Genomic DNA, 9,004 nt, shown 5'->3' on the forward strand with positions numbered 1-9,004 from the left:
TGCTAAGCTAATGGGTGGGTCAAGTCAATCACATCATTCTCTAATGATGTGGTCCCGTTAATCAAATGACAACTCATGTCTATGATTAGGAAACATAACCATCTTTGATTAACGAGCTAGTCAAGTAGAGGCATACTAGTGACATTTTGTTTGTCTATGTATTCACACATGTACTAAGTTTCCGGTTAATACAACTCTAGCATGAATAATAAACATTTATCATGATATAAGGAAATATAAATAACAACTTTATTATTGCCTCTAGGGTGAATAATAAACATTTATCATGATATAAGGAAATATAAATAACAACTTTATTAATGCCTCTAGGGTGAAATATAAACATTTATCATGATAAATGTTTATTATTCATGCTAATATGCCATAGAGGCAATAATAAAGTTTTTATTTATTCATGCTAATATGCCCTAGGGGCAATAATAAAGTTATTATTTATATTTCCTTATATCATGATAAATGTTTACTATTCATTCTAGAATTGTATTAACCGGAAACTTGATACATGTGTGAATACATAGACAAACAGAGTGTCACTAGTATACCTCTACTTGACTAGCTCGTTAATCAAAGACGGTTAAGCTTACCAGCCATGGACAAAGAGTTGTCATTTGATGAACGGGATCACATCATTAGAGAATGATGTGATTGACTTGACCCATCTGTTAGCTTAGCACTTTGATCATATAGTTTACTACTATTGCTTTCTCCATAACTTATACATGTTCCTATGACTATGAGATTATGCAACTCCTGAATACCGGAGGAAGACTTAGTGTGCTATCAAACATCACAATGTAACTGGGTGACTATAAAGATGCTCTACAGGTGTCTCTGATGGTGTTTGTTGAGTTGGCATAGATCGAGATTAGGATTTGTCACTCCGTGTATCGGAGAGGTATCTCTGGGCCCTCTCGGTAACGCACATCACTATAAGCCTTGCAAGCAAAGTGACTAATGAGTTAGTTACATGATGTTGCATTACGAAACGAGTAAAGAGACTAGCCGGTAACGAGATTGAACTAGGTATTGAGATACTGACAATCAAATCTTGGGCAAGTAACATACGATGACAAAGGGAACAATGTATGTTATTATGCGGTTTGACTGATAAAGATCTTCGTAGAATATGTAGGAACCAATATGAGCATCCAGGTTCCGTTATTGGTTATTGACTGGAGACGTGTCTCGGTCATGTCTACATAGTTCTCGAACCGTAGGGTCCACACGCTTAACGTTCAGTGACAATCGGTATTATGAGTTTATGTGTTTTGATGTACCGAAGGTAGTTCGGAGTCCCGGATATGATCACGGACATGACGAGGAGTCTCGGAATGGTCGAGACATAAAGATCGATATATTGGAAGCCTATGTTTGGACATCGGAATGGTTCCGGGTGAGTTCGGGAATATACCAGAGTACCGGGAGGTTACCGGAACCCCCCGGGAAGTATATGGGCCTTATTGGGCCATAGTGGGAGAGAGGAGAAGGGAGCCTAGGAGGGGGCGCCCCCCCAAGCCCAATCCGAATTGGGTGGGGGCCGCCCCCCTTTCCTTCCCCTTCTCTCCCCTTCCTTCCTCTCCTAATCCAACTAGGGAGGGGGGATCCTACTCCCGATGGGAGTAGGACTCCCCTTGGGAGCGCCATAGAGGGGCCGGCCCTACCCCTCCTCCACTCCTTTATATACGGGGGAGGGGGAACCCCATACACACACAAGTTGATCTCTTAGCCGTGTGCGGTGCCCCCTCCACAGATTTCCACTCCGGTCATATCGTTGTAGAGCTTAGGCGAAGCCCTGCGTCGGTAACTTCATCATCACTGTCATCACGCCATCGTGCTGACGAAGCTCTCCCTCAACACTCAGTTGGATCTAGAGTTTGTGGGACGTCACCGAGCTGAACGTGTGCAGATCGCGGAGGTGCCGTACCTTCGGTGCTAGGATCGGTTGGATCGTGAAGACGTACAACTACATCAACCGCGTTCTCATAATGATTCCGCTTACGGTCTACGAGGGTACATGGACAACACTCTCCCCTCTCGTTGCTATGCATCACCTAGATGGATCTTGCATGTGCGTAGGAATATTTTTGAAATTACTGCGTTCCATAATAGTGGCATCCGAGCCAGGTCTATGCGTGGATGTTATATGCACGAGTAGAACACAAAGGTGTTGTGGGCGTGGGTATATACATATTGCTTGTCTTCACTAGTTGATTCTTGATTCAGCGGTTTTGTTGGATGAAGCAGCTCGGACCGACATTACGCGTACTCTTACGCGAGACAGGTTCTACCGACATGCTTCGCACACAGGTGGCTGGTGGGTGTCAGTTTCTCCAACTTTAGTTGAATCGGATTCAATGAACAGGGTTCTTTCTGAAGATCAAAAAGCAATCACTATACCGCCTTGTGGTTTTTGATGTGTAGGTAAGAACGATTCTTGCTCAGCCCGTAGCTGCCACGTAAAACTTGCAACAACAAAGTAGAGGACGTCTAACTTGTTTTTGCAGGGCATGTTGTGATGTGATATGGTCAAGGCATGATGCTAAATTTATTGTATGAGGAGCCATATGGTTGTTGCTTTATTGTATGAAATGCAATCGCCATGTAATTGCTTTATTTTATCACTAAGCGGTAGCGATAGTCGTAGAAGCAATAGTTGGCAAGACGACAACGATGCTTTGACGGAGATCAAGGTGTCAAGCCGGTGACGATGGTGATCATGACGGTGCTTTGGAGTTGGAGATCAAAGGCACAAGATGATGATGGCCATATCATATCACTTATATTGATTGCATGTGATGTTTATCCTTTATGCATCTTATTTTGCTTAGTTAGGTGGTAGCATTATAAGATGATCTCTCACTAAATTTCAAGGTATAAGTGTTCTCCCTGAGTACGCACCGTTGCTACAGTTCGTCATGCCGAGACACCATGTGATGATCCGGTGTGATAAGCTCTACGTTCACATACAATGGGTGCAAGCCAGTTTTGCACACGCAGAAAACTCGGGTTAAACTTGACGAGCCTAGCATATGCAGATATGGCCTCGGAACACTGAGACTGAAAGGTCGAGCATGAATCATATAGTAGATATGATCAACATAGTGATGTTCACCATTGAAAACTACTCCATCTCACGTGATGATCGAACATGGTTTAGTTGATATGAATCACGTGATCACTTAGATGATTAGAGGGATGTCTATCTAAGTGGGAGTTCTTAAAGTAATATGATTAACTGAACTTTAATTTATCATTAACTTAGTACCTGATAGTATTTTGCATGTCTATGTTGTTGTAGATAGATGGTCCGTGTTGTTGTTCCGTTGAATTTTAATGTGTTCCTAGAGAAAGCTAAGTTGAAATATGATGGTAGCAATTACACAGACTGGGTCCATAACTTGAGGAATATCCTCATTGCTGCACAGAAGAATTACGTCCTTGAAGCACCGCTAGGTGACAAACCCGCTGCAGGAGCAACACCAGATGTTATGAACACCTGGCAGAGCAATGCTGATGACTACTCGATAGTTCAGTGTGCCATGCTTTACGGCTTAGAACCGGGACTTCAACGACGTTGTGAACGTCATGGAGCATATGAGATGTTCCAGGAGTTGAAGTTAATATTTCAAACAAATGCCCGGATTGAGAGATATGAAGTCTCCAATAAGTTCTACAGCTGCAAAATGGAGGAGAATAGTTCTGTCAGTGAACATATACTCAGAATGTCTGGGTACCACAACCACTTGACTCAGCTAGGAGTTAATCTTCCTGATGATAGTGTCATTGACAGAGTTCTTCAATCACTGCCACCAAGCTACAAGAGCTTCGTGATGAACTATAATATGTAAGGGATGGATAAGACAATTCCCAAGCTATTCGCAATGCTAAAGACCACGGAGGTAGAAATCAAAAAGGAGCATCAAGTGTTGATGGTTAACAAGACCACCAGTTTCAAGAAAAAGGGTAAAGGGAAGAAGGGGAACTTCAAGAAGAACGACAAGCAAGTTGTTGCTCAAGTGAAGAAGCCCAAGTCTGGACCTAAGCCTGAGACTGAGTGCTTCTACTTCAAACGGACTGGTCACTAGAAGCGGAACTGCCCCAAGTATTTGGCGGGGAAGAAGGATGGCAAAGTGAAAGGTATATTTGATATACATGTTATTGATGTGTACCTTACTAATGCTCGCAGTAGCGCCTGGGTATTTGATACTAGTTCTGTTGCTAATATGTGCAACTCGAAACAAGGGCTACGGATTAAGCAAAGATTGGCTAAGGACGAGGTGACGATGCGCGTGGGAAATGGTTCCAAATTCGATGTGATCGCCGTCGGCACACTACCTCTACATATACCTTCGGGGTTAGTTTTAGACCTAAATAATTGTTATTTGGTGCCAGCGTTGAGCATGAGCATTATATCTGGATATTGTTTGATGCGAGATGGATATTCATTTAAATCGGAGAATAATGGTTGTTCTATTTATATGAGTAATATCTTTTATGGTCTGTTTTTACTAAATCTTGATAGTAGTGATACACATGTTCATAGTATTGAAGACAAAAGATATAAGTTTAATAATGACAGTGCAACTTATTTGTGGCACTGTCGTTTAGATCATATTGGTGTAAAGCGCATGAAGAAACTCCATGCTAATGGGCTTTTGGAATCACTTGATTATGAATCACTTGATGCTTGTGAACCATGCCTCATGGGCAAGATGACTAAGACTCCGTTCTCCGGAACAATGGAGCGAGCAACAGACTTGTTGGAAATAATACATACTGATGTATGCGGTCCGATGAGTGCTGATGCTCGCGGCGGCTATCGTTATTTTCTTACCTTCATAGATGATTTGAGCAGATATGGGTATATCTACTTGACGAAACATAAGTCTGAAACATTTGAAAAGTTCAAAGAATTTCAGAGTGAAGTGGAAAATCATTGTAGCAAGAAAATTAAGTTTCTACAATCTGATCATGGAGGAGAATATTTGAGTTACGAGTTTGGTCTTCATTTGAAACAATGCGGAATAGTTTCTCAACTCACGCCACCTAGAACACCACAGCGTAATGGTGTGTCCGAACATCATAACCGCACTTATATTAGATATGGTGGGATCTATGATGTCTCTTACTGATTTACCGCTATTGTTTTGGGGTTATGCTTTAGAGACGGCTGCATGCACGTTAAATAGGGCACCATCAAAATCCGCTGAGACGACACCTTATGAACTATGGTTTGGCAAGAAACCCAAGTTGTCGTTTCTTAAAGTTTGGGGCTGTGATGCCTATGTGAAAAAGCTTCAACCTGATAAGCTCGAGCCCAAATCGGAGAAATGTGTCTTCATAGGATACCCAAAGGAGATAGTTGGGTACACCTTCTATCACAAATCCGAAGACAAGATATTCGTTGCTAAGATCGGATCCTTTCTAGAGAAGGAGTTTCTCCCGAAAGAAGTGAGTGGGAGGAAAGTAGAACTTGATGAGGTAATTGTACCTACTCCCTTATTGGAAAGTAGTTCATCACATAAATTAGTTCTAGTGATTCCTACACCAATAAGTGAGGAAGATAATGATGATGATCATGAAACTTCTAATCAAGTTACTACTGAACCTCGTAGGTCAACCAGAGTAAGATCCGCACCAGAGTGGTATGGTAATCCTGTTCTGGAGGTTATGTTACTTGACCATGACGAACCTACGAATTATGAGGAAGCGATGATGAGCCCAGATTCCGCAAAATGGCTTGAGGCCATGAAATCTGAGATGGGATCCATGTATGAGAACAATTGACTTTCCCGATGATCGGCAGGCCATAGAGAATAAATGGATCTTCAAGAAGAAGACTGACGCTGACGGTAATGTTACTGTCTACAAAGCTCGACTTGTTGCAAAAGGTTTTTGACAAGTTCAAGGAGTTGACTACGATGAGACCTTCTCACCCATAGCGATGCTAAAGTCCGTCCGAATCATGTTAGCAATTACCGCATTTTATGATTATGAAATTTGGCAAATGGATGTCAAAACTGCATTCTGTAATGGATATCTTAAAGAAGAGTTGTATATGATGCAACCAAAAGGTTTTGTCGATCCAAAAGGTGCTAACAAAGTGTGCAAGCTCCAGCGATCCATTTATGGACTGGTGCAAGCCTCTCGGAGTTGGAATATACGCTTTGATAATGTAATCAAAGCATATGGTTTTATATAGACTTTTGGAGAAGCCTGTATTTACAAGAAAGTGAGTGGGAGCTCTGCAGCATTTTTGATATTATATGTGGATGACATACTGCTGATCGGAAATGATACTGAATTTCTGAATAGCATAAAAGGATACTTCAATAAGAATTTTTCAATGAAAGACCTCGGTGAAGCTGCTTATATATTGGGCATCAAGATCTATAGAGATAGATCAAGACGCTTAATTGGACTTTCACAAAGCACATACCTTGATAAAGTTTTGAAGAAGTTCAAAATGGATCAAGCAAAGAAAGGGTTCTTGCCTGTGTTACAAGGTGTGAAGTTGAGTCGGACTCAATGCCCGACCACTGCAGAAGATAGAGAGAAAATGAAAGTCATTCCCTATGCTTTAGCCATAGGTTCTATCATGTATGCAATGTTGTGTACCAGACCTGATGTGTGCCTTGCTATTAGTTTAGCAGGGAGGTACCTAAGTAATCCAGGAGTGGATCACTGGACAACGTTCAAGAACATCCTATAATACCTGAAAAGGACTAAGGATATGTTTCTCGTATATGGAGGTGACAAAGAGCTCGTCGTAAATGGTTACGTCGATGCAAGCTTTGACACTGATCCGGATGACTCTAAGTCACAAACCGGATACGTATTTTTATTAAATGGTGGTGTTGTCAGTTGGTGCAGTTCCAAGCAGAGCGTCATGGTGGGATCTACGTGTGAAGCGGAGTACATAGCTGCTTCGGAAGCAGAAAATGAAGGAGTCTGGATGAAGGAGTTCATATCCGATCTAGGTGTCATACCTAGTGCATCGGGTCCAATGAAAATCTTTTGTGACAATACTAGTGCAATTGCCTTGGCAAAGGAATCCAGATTTCACAAGAGAACCAAGCACATCAAGAGACGCTTCAATTCCATCCGCGATCAAGTCAAGGAGGGAGACATAGAGATTTGGAAGATACATACGGATCTGAATGTTGCAGACCCGTTGACTAAGCCTTTCTCACGAGCAAAACATGATCAGCACCAAGACTCCATGGGTGTTAGAATCATTACAATGTAATCTAGATTATTGACTCTAGTGCAAGTGGGAGACTGAAGGAAATATACCCTAGAGGCAAGAATAAAGTTGTTATTTATATTTCCTTATATCATGATAAATGTTCATTATTCATGCTAGAATTGTATTAACCGGAAACTTGATACACGTGTGAATACATAGACAAACAGAGTGTCACTAGCTAGTATGCCTCTACTTGACTAGCTCGTTAATCAAAGATGGTCAAGTTTCCTAGCCATGGACAAAGAGTTGTCATTTGATGAACGGGATCACATCATTCGAGAATGATGTGATTGACTTGACCCATCCGTTAGCTTAGCACTTTGATCGTTTAGTTCACTCCTATTGCTTTCTCCATAACTTATACATGTTCCTATGACTATGAGATTATGCAACTCCCGAATACCGGAGGAACACTTAGTGTTCTATCAAACGTCACAACGTAACTGGGTGACTATAAAGATGCTCTACAGGTGTCTCTGATGGTGTTTGTTGAGTTGGCATAGATCGAGATTAGGATTTGTCACTCCGTGTATCGGAGAGGTATCTCTGGGCCCTCTCGGTAACGCACATCACTATAAGCCTTGCAAGCAAAGTGACTAATGAGTTAGTTACATGATGTTGCATTACGAAACGAGTAAAGAGACTAGCCGGTAACGAGATTGAACTAGGTATTGAGATACCGACGATCAAATCTTGGGCAAGTAACATACCGATGACAAAGGGAACAACGTATGTTATTATGCGGTTTGACTGATAAAGATCTTCGTAGAATATGTAGGAACCAATATGAGCATCCAGGTTCTGGTATTGGTTATTGACCGGAGATGAGTCTCGGTCATGTCTACATAGTTCTCGAACCCGTAGGGTCCGCACGCTTAACGTTCGGTGACAATCGGTATTATGAGTTTATGTGTTTTGATGTTCCGAAGGTAGTTCAAAGTCCCGGATATGATCATGGACATGACGAGGAGTCTCGGAATGGCCGAGACATAAAGATCGATATATTTGAAGCCTATGTTTGGACATCGGAATGGTTTCGGGTGAGTTCGGGCATATACCGGAGTACCAGGAGGTTACCGGAACCCTCCGGGAAGTATATGGGCCTGATTGGACCATAGTGGGAGAGAGGAGAAGGGAGCCTAGGAGCCCCCCCCCCCAAGCCCAATCTAAATTGGGTGGGGGGTCGGGCCCCCTTTCCTCCCCTTCTCCCCTCCTTCCTTCCTCTCCTAATCCAACTAGGAAAGGGGGGGAATCCTACTCCCGGTGGGAGTAGGACTCCCCTTGGGCACGCCATAGAGGGGCCGGCCCTCCCCCTCCTCCACTCCTTTGTATACGGGGGAGGAGGGCACCCCATAGACACACAAGTTGATCTCTTAGCCGTGTGTGGTGCCCCCTTCCATAGATTTCCACCTCGGTCATATCGTTGTAGTGCTTAGGCGAAGCCCTGCGTCGGTAACTTCATCATCACCGTCATCACGCTGTCGTGCTGACGAAGCTCTCCCTCGACACTCAGCTGGATCTAGAGTTTGTGGGATGTCACCGAGTTGAACGTGTGCAGATCGCGGAGGTGTCGTATCTTCGGTGCTAGGATCGGTCGGATCATGAAGACGCACGACTACATCAACCACGTTGTCATAACGCTTCCGCTTACGGTCTACGAGGGTACGTGGACAACACTCTCCCCTCTTGTTGCTATGCATCACCTAGATGGATCTTGCGTGTGCGTAGGAATTT

This window comes from Triticum urartu, chromosome 5 (genome assembly GCF_003073215.2).
Source record: "Triticum urartu cultivar G1812 chromosome 5, Tu2.1, whole genome shotgun sequence".
Lineage (NCBI taxonomy): Eukaryota > Viridiplantae > Streptophyta > Magnoliopsida > Poales > Poaceae > Triticum > Triticum urartu.